Raw genomic sequence first — 22,168 nt, 5'->3', positions numbered from 1 at the left:
TTTGCTGCTGCTGTTGTTGTTTGAGTTGGGTTTTGTTTTGTTTTCTTTTGTCTTTGTTTTTTGTTTTGCTTAGGACAAAGCAGGGCAATTCTTTCCTCCATGGCTTCCGTTTATTTCAGAGACAGGGGCGGCCGGAGTGGAGAATGACCGTCCTTCTCCACGTGGAACTGGGCTGTGCTGAGGTGGTTTTGATGTTCATTCCTGTTGTCTTTCTCTTGGCCCCAGCTTCAGTTTTTGAATGTGTAAAATCATCTTCTCTGAAGACACTTGATCCTTTTAAACAACCAAAAACACTTCCAATGCATAGTGCTTTTGGAAATCCTGGTCCTTCCTGGCCTAGTTCAGCTGACAGATGAACTGATCCATGCGTTCACCCCAGATGAGCCCATCTGCTTGCGAAATCCCACGCTACTCTCGGTAGCATGACAGGCCACAGACAGGTGGGAAGGGCATAAGAATGAAGGGATCTGCTGGAAATGCTTCCCCGGGAAGGCGATTTTATGGATGAGGTCTTCCAAGCGAATGACACCAAATACACACACACACACACACACACACACCGCCCAGGTGCTCCTCACTCATTGTGATGACAGTCAGAGGGGCAGTCTCATACCTTCATCTTTGCTTGTTCCCGTTTCAAGATGAGTTCCCGGGCAGACTTTGGGATTTGGAAATCCCCAGGTCACGTAAGGCTGCACTGTGCACAGCATCACTACAGGAAAGATGGCACTGAACCATTTCTTCAGGTGAAGTTTCGCAAGGTCTTCTGTACCAGCAAACTTCCGCCTTCAGTTCTTCCCAGGTGTACAATGAAGGCCAACGCTTATCGGGCACTTCCAAAGCTCCAGGCTCACCGGACATGCACCTCGACACATTGCTGCCGCCAGGAATGATTCCAGTCACTTAAACCTGAATTCTTTCCCTTTCCCCCCTCCCCTCCCTCCCTCCCTCCGTGTCTCTCTCTCTCTCTCTCTCTCTCTCTCTCTCTCTCTCTCTCTCTCTCTCTCTCTCTCTCTCTCTCTCTCTCTCTCTCACGAAAGTGCCTGCTTCACCTGGGTGGCTTTAAGGGCCTGATAAGTCTTCCAGTTCTTCAGGAGATTTTTCTGGAACCTAAGGGATCTTTTTTTCTTTTCTTTTTTTGTTGTTTTGTTTTGTTTTCGAGACAGGGTTTCTCTGTGTAGCCCTGGCGGTCCTGGACTCACTTTGTAGACCAGACTGGCCTCGAACTCACAGTGATCTGCCTGCCTCTGCCTCCCGAGTGCTGGGATTAAAGGCGTGCGCCACCACGCCCGGCTGGGATCTTTTTTTTCTATCCCCTTCCCCCACCATCTCTCCAGTGCTACAGCTACTGCTCGGGAATAATTCTTCTTCTTCTAAATCTTGTCAAGGGAAATAAAGTCAGATTACTGCGAATTTGATGTGTTCCATTCTAGAAGAAAAGTCATCCAGGTGAGGTCTCTGGCAATGTTTCAGCTATTTCTTTCCTAGAACACGATCTACCAGTCCAGACTAGCCAGGGACTTTATATGCAAAACCGATGGGTAACTCTTCTAAATTAAAAAAAAAAAAAAATTGTAAGAGTGCCGTAGGAATTATCTTACAGTACAGATGAGTTGAGGTTTGAGCTCTGTCCTTCCATTTCTCTGGGCCATGAACAACCATGTGGAAAGTAAGAACACAGAGATTAAAACAAATATTATCAACTCCATTCCCAATAGCTGTATCTGAAGCACTGGGTTACCATGCATATAACCATGATCTCTGGGTTTTTTGTTTTTTGTTTTTTGTTTTTTGTTTTTTTTTTTTTTTGCGGGGTTGCATGTATTTTATAGAAAGGAAGAATAAATGTAAGTTTAATCACAACCCCAAATGACTTGAAACAGCTGAGCTTGAATACTTACTAGACATTAACTCATCTTTTTTGTGTGTTTTCAATGGTTTCTATGGAACTTTGATTTGAATCATCACCTTTTATATCAAATATTCCATACAGATAAACATGCTTCCACAATACCAAATTTAATAGGAGGACGAGTAAAAATGTCATGTCCTATATGCTGCATAAACCCAGGACCATGAGCTCAATCAATGCTTACATCCCAGCTCCTAAAATGGAAGGCTAAACATCTCCAAGGACTATCTCTCCTGCCTAGAGAGAAAGCAAACCGTGTCTTCGGGCATGCACTGAACCTGCAGGTCAACTTGGTGAACACTGGTATCTAGACAACATTGAGCCTTCTATCTCATAACGTTGACTTCTCTCTCAGTTTGGTTAGGACTTCTTTCATTTCTTTTAGTAATATGTTACAATGTTTACTGTGTAGCTCTTACACATGTTTTACATCTTTTCTAAATTGCCCATGTTTGGGGAAGCTATTGTAAATAGTTTTAAAACTTGTGATCCAATTCTCATTAATGAAACACCAAAGATACAATGTATTTTATACCCTTCCCTTGTGTCCTATCACCTTACCAAACTCTTACTGATTCTGTAAGCTTTCTAACAGTGTATAGGAATTTCTAAGTATATAATCATGTTATCTGTGAACAAAAGCCATTGAATTACCTTTCCTCCGATATTCTTTTAAGTTTCTATTTTTGCCATCGCACTGGCTACATCTCACAATCTGATGCTGAATACACAGCACTTTCTCCACTCCTCTTCAGATTAAAGGTAACGAAATGATAACAAACTAGATGAAGACTTCAATTTACTGGTAAGAAATGATCACAGAACTCCAAGGGTACAATCAGATGAATCCAATGAGAGACCTAGAGAGGAAAGCCTGTAATGCCCAGCAAGAGTAAAAAAAAAAAATAGATGAGAAAATCAGACACATGTACAGAAAGGTCACCAACATGGGAGACAAATCCAACAAGACAATTAGAATTTTAAAACACTAAAAGAAACAGAATTTATTCATTGAGATAATAGCAAACGAACCCCCAGATTCACATTATAAAGACACAAGAGTCTTATAGAACCACAAATTAACATGGCCAGGAAAGAATCATTCCACGCATATAGTCAAAATGTTGGAAGTGCAAAGCAAACAGGAAATATTAAAATCTGAGACCTTCTCAACTTGCCTGCAACAGCAAACTGGCCAGAATATCAACATCAGATTTCTCATCACCAACAACATCCAAGTGCGAACGATGGCTACCTGGACCGGCCTTGAACTCACTCTGCCAGGAAGGACTTAAGTATGTGATTGTTCTTCCTCGGCTGCCGGAGTATCTGTGATTACATCACCACACCCAGGCTGGACACTGGCACTGTGAGTCTTCAGCAGCGTGCCTGCATGTCCAGATAATAAAGCGGGCCTTGTTACTGAGGTGGGGCCGAGACACTCCACGTCTATGAGATACAACCACAGAAATGGAACACAAACCGGGGGGAAGGCTATATTTTGTCAACTGCATGTTTTTCTATCTTTGGGATGAAGCTCACTCTACCATTCTTCCCAGAGGAAAAGAAGAGCTGGCTCAAGGAAATCAGAGGCCCCAAAGTCCCTAGCAGCGGGTGGGCGGGGAGCAATATGCCGAGCCCCTGCCATGTGGATGGGGGAGATATAAGCTGACAAATAACTAACTTATTTTTACAGCAGACTGTAGTCCCAAACTTTTGTTTACAAAGCCATATGCATTGGTTTGGGGGCTCCATAAAGAAGGAAAAACTGCAGTTCGTGCATATTTGCTCACACATCTGTTGAGCTTTCTGTAGACAGTGAGTCTGTCTCCTCAGAGGCCTCCAAGACATGCCAGAGAAACAGGAGTGTTAGCAGCATTAGGGGAATATGTTCAGGGTGTCATGAGGGCACCAAGAGGGTGCACCACCTGTTGTTGCACTGGCTGTCAAATCTGCACCATGAAGGCACATCTTTCATTCTATCATTATCAGCTTTTAAAAATGGGGTTACTCAGCCAAAGTAGAGTTAATTTCATTTGTCCACTGAGGCTCAGACTAGTCTAGTTTTTCCACATTAGTTTTGTATGTTAGCTCTCTCCTTCATGAAGGGCAAAACAGGAAAGGGTTTTTGCTGTATGCTCGGCATAGCAGTGGTGACACAGAGTTTGGTGCTGTCTGGTTGTCCCACCACTCTTGCGGAATATGAGTTGTTCATACTGCCAGACATGAAGTTTTTAATCACACATAGAGAACATGGGAGACCTCAAAGGAAATGCAACAGAAAATTAAAACTGAAATCAAAACCGTTTGCAATTCTAGCACATTTTAAAGAAAACACCAGGAAGCACAGAATTGAGCCCACTGGCAAACATGATCCATTCAAATAGCCTGATATTAGTCCTTAGAGCAAATCAAGCAGGTTTTCACACGGCTATTATCTGAGCTCAGTGGCCCATCTTCCTCAGCCCACAACACATCTGCTGCTTCATGGAAGCACACCAGTGAAAACCACCAACAGTGGGCCGATTTGCAAACTGCTCCCTAGCTACCTCCTCCAAAGTTGCAAACAGCCATCCCTACGCAATGGTGTGCACGTGTGAGTGCATGCCTGTGTGCATGCATGTGCTCTGTGTGTGTGTGTGTGTGTGTGTGTGTGTGTGTGTAAGAGGGAGCTGGAAATCAAGATTGCTTTTTCATTTACTCGGTAAGTATTGATCTGTCTGCCCAATATGCTAACCTCAACAGACATTCCAAAGCACACTGCCAATCCCTCCCCTAAATGCTGGTTTTCACTATATGAAAGCGCAGGACTCAGCAGCAAAGAGAACGTGTTCCTTAAAATGGAAGCTAAAAGTAATCCCTCGGGCATTCAAGATGGGAGCCATGCTTCGTCCTTTCTCATAGAGATTTCCAGCTCAATTATGTGGTGTGCCTAACTGTGCCAAGCCACACAGCCTGTGCTGGATATACCTGTGACAGTCCAGGTCACCAGCTCTCCAGGACAAAGGAAGGGACTCTGAGGACTACCTCACTGGCGATGGACAGACTGCACTCAGTGCCCAGCTAACAAGCAAATTTAATCATAAGCTGAGCAATCACGCTTCCGTGTGCAGAGACAGGGAGAGCACACAGGGAGGTGAGTTTTCTCCACGATGCCTCTAGAGGACCTGCATCTGAACATGCTCAAAATAGAAAAAGCAAACTGGAAGACACATGCCTTAAATAGACACAGCTTTTGTCACGTGAAAGAAAACACGGCGTTTCGGTGGTTCCTTATTGATGGCTCCATTTTTTTTTTTTTAAACAGGATGCCTAGGATGTCTGCTGTTGCCTGGGTTTTCTAACCCCCCCCCCCCTTTAGGCTTGCGTTCTAAAAAGTAAAAATAGTAAGGATTTCATTTCTGTGTTAGACAAAAATGAAAGAACCCAGTTTCAAATAATTACCAACTATGTATTTCTATCTATGTGGCATTTTAGAAAAGGTCAATTGTGTGTGTGTGTGTGTGTGTGTGTGTGTGTGTGTGTGTGTGTGTGTGTGTACAGGAGTAGCGATGGGTAAGAGGTTTCCCAGCATTAAAAAGGAAGGAGCTGGTGGACCCATGAGTGGTTTGAAGGTGTCAAGACATTAACATGCTTGTTTCTCAGCCACACAGGGTGGTGACAAGAATTCATGCAGGTATATAAACAGAATTTAAATACTTTTCCCAAACTGAGTTTTACCTCGAAGAAAATCTTTAAAACTGACTTAAATATATCATATGCTTATTTCTGTGCCACAAGTCAGTAAGGTTCCACTTGTGGTGAAGATGCTGATGCTAAGCATCCCATCTCTGGTCTCCATCAGCTCCACGGTGGCATCACAGTGTCAGCATTGTGGGCCGTGTTATTGCGGCCTTACTTCTGGCATCACTACAGGTGTGTCGCTTCAAGGTCAGCTAAGCTCTCAGTGTCTCGTGTCTAAGAAATAGAGTTCAAACTGACATAATCTGCCATCTTCCCCGACCTCTGCTGTATCTCTCTAGGCTTGGGGGCTACCGCTTTTAAATCCGTAACTAAAGAGATACGTAAAAAGTGAGACGTTCTTTGTTTTCTTTTAACCAAAAGGTATAACTCACCATAAATTCTCAACTTTTATCACCTTCATTTTTTCCCTCCTCAAAAGAAGTGGTTGCTCAGCACTCGCAAGGCCAGAGTTCAATTCTCAGCATGACAAGAAGACAGAGAGGGAAGATGAGACATGTTAAGGAATTTCATCATGTCATTAGTTACAGTTTTTGAGAGGTGCTTTGTTGCATTCCTGGACATTAACAAGGCCACGTTGTCACTAGTAACAAGGTCTCTAGTCTCTTTAGGGATTTTTGTTTGTTTGTTTGTTTGCTGTTTGTTTTGCCCGTTTTAAAGTTACTAATGACAGCTAGGGTTGCGCCCTACTTCCGATGCACAGCTGCCCGCATGTTATCTTTAAACGCAGAGTCCCTATCAGAGAGGAAAGACTTCCTGCTTTACTTACTGTGGATGCAGACATACACCGGCTTTCCAAGCCCTACAGCAGACCCATCCTGGGCCAGGCATTTTCCACTTTTTTCCCCCTTAACTTCTTTGCTAATGGCAGCCCCCATGGCAAACTGTGGGGAGAGAAGCCATCCTCAGCTTTCTTCTTCTGCCTTTCCACTTGCCATCGCTGCCCCTGAGTTCCTGCCTTCTAGCTGTCCCCACTGTCTTGTCCTTGTGGTTGTGACTCCATGTCCTCCCGCCCCAAGACTGAGCTCTCCTGATGTATTTTACCTCTATTTCCACTTTCCTGGTCTCTGATGCTGATGAAATCTCTGCATCTGAGACTTACCCCGCAGGCTTTGCTTAATTCCCAGCATGAGCTTGTGGAAAGTGAACCTCATCTATCCTCCAGGTTCTCATTCACACTTTGCAAAGGAAATATGTTCAATGAATGGGGCAGGGTAATCCTTCCAGAATGTTCTTTTCATATAAATGCTTTAGGCACAGTTTTAAAATCTCACTCATGAATGGAAATATTTTATGCATATTGTCCGGTACAGTATATCTTGTTTAACGTATTTACTCAGCTTTGTATTTAAAATAAACTCTGTCTGCCTTATTCCTCTCTTGCTGCCGTTGTTGTTGTTGTTTTAATTTTTAGATTTGCTTATTAATTGTAAACATATGAATGTTTTGCCTGGATGCATATATGTACACCATGTGTGGGTGCCTTCAGAGGTCAGAAGAGGGCATAAGGTCCCCTAGAACTGGAATGAATGGATAGCTGTGAGCCTCCATGAACACAGGTCATTTATAAAAGCAACAAGCCATCTAAACTGCTGCGCCCTATCTACAGACCCTTGGTTTGGATTTTTTGAGACGGCGTCTCATATAGTCCAGGGTAACCCCAAACTATCCCTGTAGCTGAAGGTGGCCTTGAATTCCTGATTCCCTGCCTCCCTCTGCCAAGTGCTGGAATCACAACATGGGCCACCATGCCATGTCATTTTATTCTCCTTGGCGGAATAACCGCTGTTAACTTCCTAGTGAAACATTCGGGCTTACTTGGTTTTGCTGGTGTTGCCATCATAAACTATGATGTTGGGACCACTTTTGCACTTAATAATTTTGTAGGATCATACAAATATGATTGCAGGTAAAGGTGAAGTGGAATGAGTTTCACGCTTGACACTACTAAGCTTATTCATCACCACAGATTTAACAATGTGCTACCAAACTGTGGCATCGGTTTAGATCCTTACCTGAAGTGTGTGTGTGTGTGTGTGTGTGTGTGTGTGTGTGTGTGTGTGTGTGTGTGTGTGTGTGCAAGCATGCGTGTGCCCACGGGGTTCTCACACCTTCCCCCAGCCCTCAACTCTCAGATCGTCTCCAATGAGTTTTATATGTCACTTCTTTGTCGTTTTGACCTGTTTCATTTTCTAGCATAGAGTCCCATGGTCAACTCTGGCTTCGCTTAACAACTTACTCTCAAGGTTTCAGCTGCCCACAGTAACCCACACACTTGAAAACATAAAAAGGGGGGGGGATGACTCATGAATGATAAAGAACTTATTATGTAGTATAGTTACTGTACTTTGTTGGGTATTTTTAGTCTCTTGTTGTACATAATTTTAAAAATAAAATTTGTCCATAGGATACAGATAGGGAAAGTAGATATAGACATATAAATAAACATATATGAATATATGTATATTTGTAAAAATATATGTATAAATATGTGTGTGTATGTGTGTGTGCGTGTGTGTGTGTGTGTGTGTGTGTGTGTGTGACTGTGTAGTAACCCATAGTTTTAAGGTTCCACTGTGGATCATGGAACCCCTGCCCCTAGATAAGGGTGGAGCAATTGTATTAGTGAATGGCTAATGAATGATCCGAGAATGATTAGGATTGAATGAGATACTGGCACTTGGACCTCAGGCAATTCATCAAGCTCAAGGGCAGGGGCACAAGGACCCTCCTCTGCCTCTTCACATCCTGGCGCTTCCCCCTGACACCTTCACTCACACAGCTGACCTCCAGGGCAGCATCACAGGCCCCTTCTCTTCTAGACTGGCCACACTTGGCCCTTCCACCAGAAATGAAGCAGAGACTCTGTGCTGCCACATTTCCCCAAACTTAGAATGGGAGGGTCCCTGAACACAGCCTTAAGCAACTGCCTTGGGCAGCCCACACAGCCAAAAGCCCCCATCCTTGCTGCACTGGTTTCTCTAGCCTCTCTGCTGTGGGAGTCCTTTCTGTTGCCCTAAGCAGGGACAACAGCAGTCTAATTCAGTCACGCCTTCTTGCTGTGACCAGTTTGTTGAACAAACAGGACTTTAGATGTTATCCAAATACAGCTTTGCTTTTATTTCTCTGCCCCATTATACTTAATTCTGTGTGGGTAATCTGGGCCAGGATAAAATTTTTACAGTTCTTCACATGAGGAGTTCCTCCCCTGAGTCACAGGCTCCTGCAGTTTCCTTCTGTAACACACGAATCATGCTTCCACTCTTTGGGCGCCTGGTCCTGTGATAGTTAAATACACCCGACCTAGTGGCCAGTATCTTTTCTGAGCCACAGCTGGGTGCTGCAGCTGTGGGAGTAGAGTGGAAAGGGAAATCTGGCCTCTCAAGCCTGTCGTCTTTTCTGTACCTCCTCCACTCCTCACCCTGTTAGCAGGAAGAGACACAGAGGGACTGTGGTATGCTTTTGCATGATGACGTTGTTCAGTCTTCAAAATTCTGTGGAAGAGGGGGAGGAGGAAGAGGATGAGGAAGAGGAGAAGGAGAGGAAGAAGAGAAAGAGGAAGAAGAGGAAGGGAAGAGGAAGAGGAGGAGGAGGAAGGAAGGAAGGAGGAGGAGGAGGAGGAGGAGGAAGAAGAAGAAGAAGAAGAAAAAGAAGAAGAAGAAGAAGAAAAAGAAGAAGAAGAAGAAATAAAAATGCCCCTCTAGCTGGGGGTTCCTACAAGCCTCCCCTTGATCTTGAAGAATAGAGTTGTGCTTCAGGCAGTCCCCAGAGACCCTTCCCAGCTCTCCCACCTCTTTTGGCTGTGACAGTCCTTTGCATCCCACTGACAGCCTAGATTACCTTCTATCCCATGGGGGACAGTTGTGAACCTTGGGCTGCAGGTGCATCCCACACACTACCCACCCAGAGCCAGTCTGAAGTTTCTCTTCCTCCGGGTCACTCAGGTGACAGTTTGACTACTCTGGGGTCAGCTCTGGCGATCGCTAAGGCCTCAGGCACCAGTCTTCTGTGTCCCACTGTATCCTCGACACTGGACTTAGAGCTCCAGGCTACCCGTGTGGTCCTCAGGAAGTTCCCACCAAGACAAGCTTGAGCCGAGGGCACAGAAAAGATGAACAAAGCTGGGAGTTCGTTAAAGCAAGAGTAAACAGATGGGCCGGGACACATTGATATCTGAAGGAAACCACAAGAGCAGGAAGTTAACATGGCTTTCTGCCACTCCTGTCACCTTCTTTTAGGTGACTACTGGACTGAGAGAACTCCTGCTACACACAGTGTGAGGGAAGGGGCACCGAGACCTCTAAAGAGGCCAGAGAAGAATCTGAATTCAAGGTCTAAGTTCTAAGTTCCTCCAGTCAGGACCAGCCTGTTCCTTTCTCCACGCTTGGCTTCCAGAACACGCAAGTTCCTCTGTTCCTTTGACTCTCCATTACTGAGGTATTTGTTGGAAATGAATCCTTCCTCAAAAGGCTAGAAGCTTCTGCTAGCATTTACTTTAAAAGGCTTATTTAAGTGTGTGGATCTATCTCTTATAACCCAGGATTATCTCTCAGGAAACTAAGAGAAGTCCTAAGAACATAGATATCCAAAGAATAAGACCCCTTACGCAGAACTCTGGGACAACAGAGCCCTTACTTTCACATGCTCCAGCTGGCAAACACAGCTGGCCTCATCTCTGTTACAGTGACCAGTGCACCACGTCTGACTTCTCTCACTCTGCTGAGACCCCATATTCTTCCCCCTATGAAGCCCCCAAATCAGCATGGAGCTTCCATCTCTGCTTAATGATATGTTAAATTCCCAGACTTGTGTTATGTAAGATATTTTACAGAGCCTTTCTTGGTAGATACTTTAAATTTAACCTAAGACGGACCTATGGCTGGATAGGATTAAAAGCCACAGAACCACAGATTGAGGACTGCAAGTTTCATGGACTAAAATTAAGAGTGTAGGGAGCAGACCAGGAATTCACACATTAAAATAGCAAAATAGAACGCTACTCAATCAAGATCAAAACATCAGAAGCATCAACTATCTTCAAAGACCTTGAAATTTTCCTTGGCCAATCAGAACGGCTATTTAAGGGTTCTCTTAGTATCCTTGCCAATGGACCTTGACTAGGCCTGGTTCTTTTTTGCAAAAGCCCTGGATATAGCATCAAACTATGTGTAATGGCCAGCATGTCCTTGCTCAGAATCACTGAGTCACATAAAACATTTTAAATAAGCCCGTGTACTTTTCTCTTGTCACATTGTGTCCCACTCTCTTGTCACTGTGACCACATACCTGGCAAAAAGCAACTTGAAGAAGAAATGATCTTTTTGGCCCATACTTTGAGGCACAGGTTTCTCCATGGCCAGGCTTGGTGGTGCACACCTGTGACCTCAGCTACTTGGGAGGCTGAAGTAAGAAGATCACATGGAAGAATCAGGGGAGGCAAGGACCCAGAGTGTTCAGGAGCCCCACAAGGAGACTATCAAGGCAGATCTGGACCCAGGGGGACCTGCACAAACTGTTGCACCAATCAAGGACAATGAATGCAGTAAACCTAGACCCCCACCCCCCACCCCTGTTTAGACTTAGTGAATGGACAGCTCATTCTCCATGTGGGGGAGAGCAAAGACCACCTCTGACAAGACCACCTCTGACATGAACTCTGGTGCCCCCGATTTGATCAATTCCCCTTGTTTGGGAAGCCCGGCAGGCACACAGAGGAAGGGGAAGCAGGCTGTCTGGAAAGGACCTGATCAAGGCTGTGGTCATATGGTGGGGGAGGAGGTCCCCTTCTGTCAGAGGTCTAGGGGAGGTGAATAGGAAGTAAGAGAGGGGGCCCTCCTAACTCAACTGTCTAGCAACAGCCTATTAGGTCTCACCAGGATAGCCTGCATTCCCTTCCTCTGTGTGCCCGCTAGTCTGTCTTGCCAAGGGGCAGTGACCAAATCATGGGCACCAGAGTGCATGTCAGAGGTTCAGCAGCAGTCCCCCCTCCCCCCCCACGTGGAGAATCAGCATTCCATCAGTTACATTTGAACGGGGGAGAGGGGGAGGGGGAAGGCTTGGTTCTCTGCATGCATTGTCCTTGGCTGGTACAGGCCCTCTTTTGTCAGGATCCGGGATCCGCAGGCCTTGATGGTCTCCTGCTCCCTCCTGGACCTTCAACACTCCCCCACACTCTTCCCTACAACTCTCAGCGCTCTATCCAGAGTTCAGCATAGAGTCCCAGTATCTGTCCTGATCCCACTCTGGGTAGAGTCTCTCAGAGGACATCTATGTCCAAGGCCTAATATCCACTTATAAGCAACTATATACCATGCATGTCTTTCTGGGTCTGGGTTACCTCACTTAGGATGCAATGTCTATCAAAGTACCTACACAATTTTTTTTTACAGACTTTGAAAGGTCAATTCTCAACTTCATATGGAAAAACAAAAAACCCAGAATAGCTAAAACAATCCTACACAATAAAAGATCTTCCAGAGGAATCTCCGTCCCTTATCTCAAATTGTACTACAGAGCAGCAGTAATAAAAACAGCATGGTACTGGCATAGATACAGGCTGGTTGATGAATAGAATCAAACTGCAGACCCAGAAATAAATCCACACACCTATGAACATTTAATGTTTGACAAAGACGCCAAAATCATACAATGGAAAAAAGATAGCATCTTGGTGCTGGTCCAGCTGGATGTCCACATGTAGAAAAATGCAAATAGATCCATATTTATCACGCTGTACACATACTTCCTAAAGGGATAGATGAGGGAATTTTCACTAATGGGCTTATTTGGGTTTTTTGGGGGGGGCCAGTTGATTTTTTGTTTTTTGTTTTTAGTGACTACTCTAATGTTAAAAAAAAAAAAAAGGCATGGCTCATGGCCACTTGTTGGATGGAACAAATGGCCATCCCCTTAGTAGACTTGTCCTTCCCCATACAGAAACACAGAGAGTGGCCTTGTCATCCCAGGAACACAGCCATGGGTCTATAGAAAGTTTGGCTGAGTCGCATGCTGTAGAGGGCTTATACGAATCCTTGTATGAGGTTTTGTAGTTCTCAGCAGACACCACCTGCAGTATAGAAGACCAAGAATAAAGTACAGCTTGATCCAGATGCCTCATCTTCACAAGGTTGCTGTCCTTCATGCGCTCCTGGGTGTCACTCCTTCTGCTGGTGCAACTATAGGGAAGGGATTGTCTCTCATATACACTGATATTCAGAACCTGGAGTCTGTACCACAGAGATTCGGAAGACTCTCTGGACATAGGGACAGACAGCATTTCATTATGTTGTCCATGGATGGCCCATACTAATAACTGGGGCACTGGGAGGTCAAATGTCAAATCTGTAAAGATCAGCCTCTTCCATATCTCATGCTGTTCGTAGCATCTCACCCAAAACAGGATATTATTGCGAATAAAACGAGAGATGGAGAAACAAAGATATTGCAGTGAAAGAAAGAAAATACACCCCTATCAATCATCACTACCTCATCCCAACATATGGCTCTTTTGCAAAGCAAGCACCCAGCCAAACATCTGTCTCCAGGAAGTGTTCAATAAATGCATGGGTGATGAAGGATCAGACCCTATATTCCAGGCTGTGCAATCTTCACACAGTATACAGTTATGGCTGAAATGAAATCAATTATCTAATATATAACTACACGCTTTTTATTTTTAAAAAGTATTTATGAATTGGTTTATAATAATTTTGTATAGCATGGCAAAATATCCCCAGTACATAAACTAAGATGTAAATACATGTTTAATGCCAACACTGAGAAAGCATAACTACTAATGTTTTGGTTTTGCACGATACCATATATTACTTACCATGTGTGTCTTTCTGAGTCTAGGTTTCCTCACTCAGGATGATCTTTTCCAGTTCCACTCATTTGCCTGCAAATTTCATGATTTCAGTGTTTTTAATGGCTGAGTAGAATTCCGTTGTGTAAATGCACTACATTTTCTTTATCCAATCAATGGATGTTAAGACTCATGGCCAAACATTGGGCAAAGCTTGGAGAGTCTGGTGGAGGAGCCGGGGGAGGGACAAAGGGACATGGAGGTGACAGGAGCTCCACAGGACCACCAACAGAGCTGGCTGACCAGGGCCCAGAGCAGCCTGTGGAGTCTGAAGCACCAGCTAAGGATCATGCATGGGCTGGACCTAGGTCCTCCACATAGATGTGGCTGGTGGGCAGCTCAGGCTTCATGTGGGTCCACTAATGAGGGGGGAAAGATGAATGTCTCTGGCATAGACTCTGTTGACTGCTTTTCAGTCACTTCCCCCTGAGGGGATTGCTTTGCCAGGCCACAGGGGAAGAGGATAAACTTGGTCCTGATGTGGCTTGATGAACTGGGGTGGGTAGGTGGGGGACTCTCCTTTTCCAAGGAGTAGGGCAGGGGGGATAGGGGAGGGAGGGTGGGACTGAGAGGAGATGGAGGAGGGGCTGCGACCAGGATGTAAAGTGAATTAAAAAAATAATATATTATTTAAAAATCTTAAAGGTCAAATTACATTATATAATACCTCATTGATGTAGCCAGTATGTCTACATAGAATGTTCTAAACTTTGTGTGTGTGTGTTTTATTTTTAGAAACAAAGAAACTCACTATCTTCCATAACAAACATGCCTTAGAGGGAAATAGTATTTCTCTCACAAAGGTCTTTCTTATTAATTAAATTTTTGGTTTTGATAATTGAATACATTCATAATGAATTCTAATAACTCTCACCCCCACCCATGACAATTCTCCCCTTCTCTGGAAATCCCTTCCCCACAGTCATGTCTTTTTGTTTTGTTTTGTGACTACTGTGTTTAGCCAGAGCTATCTGTGTAACAGGGACTGTAAACAGCTAATACCTCAGCAGGATGGGGTTAGGTTCTGTGTATGATCACCTCCCCATCCATATCTGATTTTTTTTTACATATTTTTAATGTGTGCGAGTATTTCACTTGCAAGCATGTCTGTGACCATGTGCATCCCTGGTGTCCACAGAGGTCAAAAGAAGATGCTGGATTCCCCGGCCAACTGGAGTTATGGACGGTTGCAAACTGTCACGTTGGTGCTGGGAATCAAATCCGGGTCCTCTGCAAGCAGGATGAGTGTTCTGTACCACTGAACCACCCAGCCCTAGTTGCGAACTTTTGATACAGCTTAAAGTCCCAGGCACGGATGCTCACTGCTTGTGGCACAGGCTCCCAAATCTAATCAGAGGAGACGCAGCTACTTCCAAGATGGCCATGCCACACCGTGGGCTTCTTCTACTGCATAAGCTCACTCTAGGGTTTCAAATAGACTTACAGGAACCACCCCCAATTTGTCTCTGAAAGGATCACACTGCATAGCAAAGCACTGACCATTTGCTTTTCAGCCTCATGCATTCATGGGGAGGGTCGCCAGTCACACATCCTCATGTGAGAGGTCTTCTCTGAGCTGTAAATTTGGTTCCGTCGGTCTCATGCAACTCCATAGTTTAAGCCTCGGCTTGTTTCACATCTACTAATATCCCACTGTTCAAGATCACTGGCCAAGCCCTCCATCAGCAGACAGAGGGATTCACTATGAAATTACATGGGAAAGGCCATCCATGGAAGACACAAGGAAAAAAACATTTAGAGAGATGAAGAACTGGGAAAAGGGAGCCAAGCTGTCACATGACCAACATCACTGCTCAACTTACTTCCTGTTTCATGGTGTCAGATATTCGCTGACTTCTTATATTTTTGGCTGTGAGCCTAGCCTTTAACCGCTGAGCCATCTCTCCAGCCCTCGCTGACTTCTTAAAATAATCCATTGTGGTAAAAAAAAAAAAAAAAAAAAAAAAAAAAAAAAAAAAAACTATATAGACCTTTTTTAAAGCATAGGTATGACATTCTGAATGCACTGAAAACTGCTAATTTCTCTTTTAAAGTCTAAATTCCCCACAGTCTGTGTTTAGAGTGGCCCTCTTCTCCTCTTTGTTCGGTTCCCTCCCTTTCATCTGAACGCTCCGCTGGGCTTGTCAGGCTGTTCAGCAGCTCCAGCAGCCTCCACTGACCTCAGCTCTGGTCATTTAACTCAGAAGCTATCCTTCAAGTCTTAGTAATGCCTACAGGAAAACCTCTTTATCATTTCTTTACTTAAAAATCTTTCTACTCTGCCAGTGAGAGAAAAATTAATATTTTTCTTATATTAAAATATGCCTATATATCTAACACAGCTCTATCATTATTGGAAAATTAGACTTTTCCATTTGGCACATGATATATTTTAAGTGCTTTTATAAAGTGTAATATGATGGAGCCCTGTTGTTACAATTACATAATAATAATAATAATAATAATAATAATAATAATAATAATAATAATAATAATATTAATAATAATATTCAGCAGGTCATACTGTCTTAGAATTTTAGAGGTTGCCTTCTTCTCTCAGAATCTGTTAACCAAGAAAATTTATGCAATGATGACATTATAAGAACTGTCACAACCAGTCCATTCAATCATTTTTTTAAAGTGCAGTCAATGTTTTGGTCTTTGTCACCCAAAACATGCAGGTGCTTTCAGTTCCTATTTCTATCCAGGAACCCAGAGTTCCAGTGAGTGTGTGCTCTTAGAGGCTAAATGACTTCCTGATAGGCTGGAAAGATGAGCACTGTCTCTTATGCTGCCACGGGAGCAAGATTTACTAGTATGACCCATCTGGGGCTTGGGTGGCCTTATTTGGAGAGTATATGAGAAATATATGAGGCTACTTAATTGTCACAATTCCTGGAGTCTGCTGATGGCATTTAGTGTGTACCAATCAGGAACAGAGGCTTCCTATAATGAACAGAAGTGTCCGATCCAAAGTGCCCACTAGGCCCTGGGTGGAAGTACTGCTTACAAATAACTTGTATTCATCTGGATATTTAATTGCAAATAGTAAGGGCAGCTTTAGACAGTTTTCTTTTCTTAGGTTCGTCTATTTCATGTGTGAGTGTTTTGCCTGCATGTGAGTATGTATGTATGTACATTGTGTGTGACTGGTGCCCACAGAGGCCAGGAGATAGGAGTCACATCCCCTTACCTCTAGAATGGAGTTACAGATGGTCATGAGCCATCGTGTGGGTGCAGGGACTGAAGCCAGGTCCTCTGCAAGAGCAACAAGTGATCTTAACCGCTGAGCCATCCCTCTAGCCCAGCGTTAGCCAGTTGAAAGTAGAACCAGAACTTAGTGGCTGCAGACCACCCCCAAAGACATAGAAAATCAGGCTGGGAAGCAAAGAAGGAGAGCAAGGCCCCATTATTCTGCCAGCTACCCTGAGTGACCCTGTTCCGTGTATTGTGGGACAGCAGTATGTATGTATATGTTCATGCGGGTATATGCCCATGTATGTGTATGCATATGCATGGGGAGGTCGGCTGATGTCAGGCATCTTACTCAATGGCTTTCCATATTATCTTTTGAGAAATGGTCCCACAATGGGCCTGAGACTCACCAACTGACAATGCTGTCTAGTCAGTGAGCCGTAAAGATCTGCTTATCTCTGTACTGCAGGGCAGCACTGGGGTCACAGACCAATGCCTCCCGTGATGGGAACTCAAATCCTCCTGCTTGTGCAGCAGGCAAATCACCAACTGAGCCACACCCCCCGCAGCCCCACTGCTGCTTCTCAACTCACCATTTCCCTCCTTCTTTGTGGAGCACAGATCCCAAATTCGAATCTCGGTGCACCAATGAGATGCTCAGTTCCAGGATTCTGCCTCGGGCCTCTCCCCTGGGGAAGTGGGGCCCTCAATGTAGGAGCTTACACGGGAAAGGTGTTCTAGGATGCCAAGCAGTCATTAACTGTGACAAACGTCTACCAAGTCATCAAAGAAGCCCTCGTGCAAGCCTTTGCTTCCCAAACACACACTTGGCAAGAGCAGCTTCCAAATCTGTCCTCCAGGATCTCAAAAGGATATACTTAGTCTCCCCCCACTGCTGCATATTCATGCTGTACTCTCTACTTCAATTACCATAGCAGATATTTGCATTGGTGCATATGTGCCGTTTTTGGTGCTCTCAGCACTATAATTTCTGCCTAGATTCTTGTTTCTTTGTCCTCTCACCTCCTACAAGTTCTTATATCTCACATAAGTGTATGTAAAAATATTTTCCGAAGTTAGAGGTAAGATGAAACATATGCTAGAGAAAAAAAAAAAAATCAGTGAAGAAATTACAGCTTCCTTTAGTACAAAGACACGGCGGAGACACTGTGCCCAGGGGAGTTGGGGCAGGAACTGTACGGAGACATTTGGACTGCTATACCAATTCACAATACGGCTATTAAAGATCATGAGGATGTAAGCTAAGCTGTCAGGAACGCAAGCAGGACTCTGCCACTTTTGTAATGTGAGTCAATAAAAGCAACACCTAAGATATGGGGTACTTCCATATGATGTCAGCATCTCAAAAGTAATGTGGATCATTAAAGGGAAAGTGGTGCAGGATTCCAGGGCGCACCAAATTACTGTCAGTCTCTAGTTTATTTGTCCTTAGCGTTACTGATACAAGGGAATTTCACGGTCTCCCAATATGGGACTAATACTGAGGTCTATAAGGACTAGATGATGCGGTTTCCATTTTAAAACCATCACCTGAATTGATCAGTTGCATTTAAATAAATGCAAATTAGTGGTTTGGAGCACAGGACACTGTAGGAAGATAATGGGGCTTATCTTCAGAAGTTCTCAAGCTGCCTTCTAAATGAGCCTCGCCACCCCAGTACAGTGATGCAGGAAAGAGCGGCTGTGACCGCATCATAATCTTAAACTCTCCAACTCCAAGTTAATTGCTGTAATATTCATTTTACCTGTGAATGAAACCATCGCGGGGTTTGCTGTTGTTGGTGTGCACAACTGTCAAGTTCATGTCGGAACTGGGAATGTTTTGAATGTTTTCTGGGTTTATTTGTTGTTGGTTTTGTTTTTTGTTTTGTTTTGTTTTTTTTAAGATTCTTTTGTATCTATCGTGAAAAGTTGGAATCCATAAATGCATCTGTAAGATTTCTAAAGATAAAATGATTACAGGCGATGTTTGCGAACACTGAGAGTGGGTTCTAAATAGTTCCTTACACACCCACACACTCCTCATCAAAGAAACGTCTCTTTGCAACAGATGAAGGGCATTAAAGAAAACCACAACCAATCAAAATGCAGAGGTGTGAGCCCAGTTCTAACTAATACACCTGCCACACAACTCCCATGTGCAAGGTTCAGGGATCATTAAAGGAAAAAAACAGAGAGATTGTAAGCCAGAGGGTCAGGGAGTTTGCTACGAAGTTGTGTCAAAGCTACACCCATGAAATCTCATCAGTATGGCCACCAGAGCAGAACCTGAACAAGGATGACACTGACAGACACGCTAAGATGGAAGCGGGCAGCTTAGGCAGCCTCAGCCTGAGACCAAGAGCTGCGGACAGCCAAGGAATGCTGAGAGGAGGAGAAACAGTCTCCCCAGGGAAGAGCACAATACCTAATTATCCCACCAAGTGGTCAGCCCTGAACATGCATACATACAGGTAAACATTATACAGACTGAGCAGGTTATATTACGTACTTAGTAATATGTGTATATTACTAATGTTATATATTACATTATGTGTTTAGGAATATGTATGTATATATGTGAACACATATACGTGTAATAATTTTTTAAAGAGGCCATGAATTTCAAAGAGAATAAGGGAAGCGGGATAACATGGAAGGATTTGAAGGGAAGGAATAGAATAAAATGATGTCATTATAATATCAAAAGCCAAAAATAAATGAACAAACAAAATGCTCAGAACAGTAGCTGACACTAGGTCATCGACTGACCAATTTGCACTTAGAGATGCTGTGTCTGTGTTGGCTTTGGCAATGGCATGAAACCCTTAACTGGTGACATAAGGAGATGGTTGTTTTCTGCACGGGTGATTGGGTATACAAAGAGCAAACATGTCTTATTGGCTGTGTACCTGAAGCGACATGTAGATTATGACATCAGCTGCTGTCATTACCTCCTTATTGGAACATGAGATTTCTGGGAGCTGACACTTTGGGGCTTTTGCATAAAAATCATTTGAATTCTAACTGTACTCTAGATGGTGATCCTAATATGAGCTGAACATTCCTAAACCAAATCATAGAAAACAGACAGTTTCCAAAATTCAAAACATTATGACTGCTGAGATGACAATACAGGAAGAAAATTCTTCACCTGGCCTCATGGCATGAGTTGCAGTGAAAGTGCAGGCACACTAAAAATTATATAAAATGACCTTGAGGCTAATGTGTAAGATATAGATGCATTGTATGAAATAGATGAAAACGATACTCAGACACGGGGCCCATACCTAAGATACCACAAATACTCCAAAGTCTGAAAAAAAAAAATCAGATATACTTCTGATGCCACAAATGTCATATGAAGTCCAGCAAGCTGTGAATGCAAAGGAAAAATAGCCTCCAGTTCTACACCGAGAAGAGGCCTGACAGAATCTCAGACTTCACAAGTGAGGCCAAGCTCAAAGCTGGCAAAACATGTCCCACTGTTGAAAGTGTTACTTTCTGATTATTCTTTACCCTTGTAGGATCTATCTTTCTACTGACTGACTCTTAAAATGTTGGAATGTGGCTCTAAGCAAGAATACTCCCCCTAGGGATTCCCTTCGTGAAACTGGCAACCAACAAGTGGACGAGAAGCGGTCACCCTCCAGACACCTAAGCATCTAATGTCACCATACCAGGTGGAATGGTATGACCCAGTCCAGCTGCTGTCAGGCTGGCAGCATCAAGGCAACGCCCAAAGAAAGCTGCCCTAGGCTCCTCACAACCACCTGTCAAGACTGGGAAGTGAGGCTCAGAAAGCGAACTGGTTTGCTCTAGAACACCCATTGGTGTGAAGTGCACGTCTAGAAGCAACGGCTGCTTCCTGGTCCAGTGTTTTTGTGAGCAGGTTCACATGGGATTCCATGGATGAGGACATCTAGATGCTGTCTTATATCAGCCGACTACTCTCATATTTGTAGAAATTCTGAACGTGTGTGTGTGTGTGTGTGTGTGTGTGTGTGTGTGTGTGTGTTTCCGAGGACTTTCTTACTCATCTTCAATTTCTGAAATACTGTTTTTAGTAAAGGGAGGAAATGTCCCACTGTAGAAAGTGTCACCTTTGAAGTACAACAGAATTTGCTCTTTTTCTATTTGCTACTTGTGATACAGGATTAGTTATTTTAAAGATACTACTTAGGTTATCTTTGAATTTTCTGTTCTGTTGTTATTTGTGTATTAAGTTGACTGATTTGAAATCATGAAACAGTCTAGAGTCAACAATGATGTGGCAATGTGCTTCCTTTAGCACAAAGGCAGGGCACATTAAATCCCTGCCCATGGCTTTGGAAAACCAACAAAGGTCCAATAGTTTCCAGAAGAAAGAAGAGAAGAGGAGAAAAAGCAACAAGGGTAAATAGTACATTTATTAAAGAGCATGAAAATGTAGGAACTTATAAAGTAATACATTATTAATTAAGGTATGAATTTACCCGGGGGTGGGGGGAATAGCCCAAATCCATAAGCAAACTGGATTGTAGATGTGAGATGGCTACATATTCAATCTCCGATCATCTCTTTTCCCATCATCCATTGGTAGCAGCCGTTTTTAAATGACTGCCAAAAAAGGCTGCTACTGTGAACATCACATGGGGAGACACATTTCAAGAATGCTCTCTTAAAAACGAACCAGTGCAAACTATTCAAATTGTAAATAACAGAGGCTTAGGGCTCATCTTCAGAGAAGCAGAAAATAAAAACCCTGAACGCTGTTCACTGGGAAATGAAACAAACAAACAAACAAACAAACTACATTTTCATCAGTAAAAAATAATGTATATAGACATCATAAAAACATTCTTAACCAGTGACTGCAATGGTTACATTTACAAATGTTCAGTCAAGTACTGATGCTCTATAAACACTTAAGATTCTCATCAAAGGTGACAAGACACAAGCCCGGACAACACTTGCTTTGAAGTAACAAGGGCCATATTGAGGAGGCAGGTGACCCTCAGAATACTGTTGTTGGTTTTACTGTGTTTTGTTGTTTTTGTCTACGAAGGATTTTTTTCAGTCTATGTTGTTGTTTTTTTATCTGCAAGGACCCATAGAACATCTCACAACAGCTAAGTAAGAAGTTATTTCTAAAAAAATGAATCGACCAAAACAAAACAAACATTATAAAAACTCAACTTCAGCTATTGATGATGGTGGTGGCGGTAGTGATGATGATGATGATTGATGATAAGGCAAAAATATGTTTTCTTTGGCAAGAAGTTGTTACTTTCTTACCAAATGTTGGTTTGTGGGCTTTGTAGAAACTGTAAGAACACTCTGGTTATTTACCAAAGAGCTATTTAATGGGCTGAGAGTTCATCCTTTTAACCATGCATAACAGCAGTGGAAAGCTATGGCAAAGTCATACTGAAATCAGCATCGTTCATTTGATTGCCGTTATTAAAAATTCTCCC

General features: G+C 43.4%; 1 pseudogene; it reads right to left on the bottom strand.

Annotated features, from left to right (window-relative positions):
• Window positions 1-341: 341 nt before the first annotated feature.
• On the bottom strand, window positions 342-18,537 carry LOC127204962 (60S ribosomal protein L7-like 1; annotated as a pseudogene).
• Window positions 18,538-22,168: the final 3,631 nt, after the last annotated feature.

The sequence above is a fragment of the Acomys russatus genome, chromosome 21 (assembly GCF_903995435.1).
Source record: "Acomys russatus chromosome 21, mAcoRus1.1, whole genome shotgun sequence".
Taxonomy (NCBI): domain Eukaryota; kingdom Metazoa; phylum Chordata; class Mammalia; order Rodentia; family Muridae; genus Acomys; species Acomys russatus.
This window is presented reverse-complemented; position numbering and strand designations above follow the sequence as displayed.